We start from the raw sequence: 1,382 nt of genomic DNA on the forward strand, positions 1-1,382 counted from the left end.
AGAGAGAGAGAGAGAGAGAGAGAGAGAGAGAGAGAGAGAGACAGAGAGAGAGAGAGACAGAGAGAGAGAGACAAAGACAGAGACAGAGAGAGAGAAAACCAGGATAGTAAAACAATCCTGAGAGAAACAGGATAGTAAAACAACCCTGAATGATAAAAGATCTACTGAGAGTATTATCAAACCTCTTCTTAAATTTTACTACAGGGCTATAGTAATAAAAAACAGTATGGTATTGACACAAATGATTTTGATATCAATCAGCAATAAAATTGAAGACACAGAAAAAAGTTCATACACCTATGGACACCTGAGTTTTCATAAAGAAACCAGGAATATACACTGGAAAAAGATAATATCTTTAACAAATTGTGCTGATCAAACTGAATAAGTTCATGAAGAACAATTCGAACTTATCCATGTTTACCACCCTGCACAACACTCAACTCCATATGGTTCAAAGACCTCAACATAGGCCATATACACTGAAATAATAAAAGAGAAAGAGGGAATTGTCTTAAACTCATTGGCACAGGAAAAGACTTTCTAAACAGAACACCAATATAATAGACATTAAGAACAATAATTAATAAATGGGACCTCATGAAACTGAAAAGCTTCTGTAAGGCAAAGAATGCCATCATTTGGACTTGTATAGCCACCATGAAAGTTAATGTGGTAGTTTATCAGAAAGATAGAAATTGATCTACCTCAAGATCCAGTTATACCATTCTTGGATATATACACAAAGCATGTGTCTTTGTACTTTAAACAGACTTGCTCAACTATGTACATTGGTGATTTAGTCAAAATAGCCAGAAATTAGAAACTGTACCAAAAAGCAAAGAGCAAAAAAAAAAAAAATGAGCCTGACGGTGGTGGCACATGCCTTTAATCTTTAATCACAGCACTCAAAGGTAGGCTGTAAGTTTGAGACCAGCCTGGTCTACAAGAGCTAGATTCAGGACAGGCCTTAAAGTTACAGAGAAATCATGTCTCAAAAAGAAAAAAGAAACAACCTCAATATCCATCAATGCATGAATTGATAAAGAAAAATTTGGTCTTTTTTTGCACAATTGAATATTACTAAGCCAATAAAAATAAAACCATGAAAAACAGGTAAATGGATGGAACTAGATAAAACCATCTTGAATGAGATAATTTATATACAGAAAGACAAATATAATATATATTCACTTAAAGGCGAATGTTAACTGCTAAGTCAATGATAAACAAGCTATAATCCATAGAACCACAGAGGTTAGGTAGAGAGCAAGGGGCTAGCAGAGAGAAACTGATCTACCTAAGAAGTGAAAATAGAATATTTATGGATGAATGGTGAGGGGCATTGGCTGAGAAGGGAGGATCAAATGGGGGCAGGGAAG

The sequence above is a fragment of the Microtus ochrogaster genome, unplaced genomic scaffold (genome assembly GCF_000317375.1).
Source record: "Microtus ochrogaster isolate Prairie Vole_2 unplaced genomic scaffold, MicOch1.0 UNK13, whole genome shotgun sequence".
In the NCBI taxonomy this organism is placed as follows: domain Eukaryota; kingdom Metazoa; phylum Chordata; class Mammalia; order Rodentia; family Cricetidae; genus Microtus; species Microtus ochrogaster.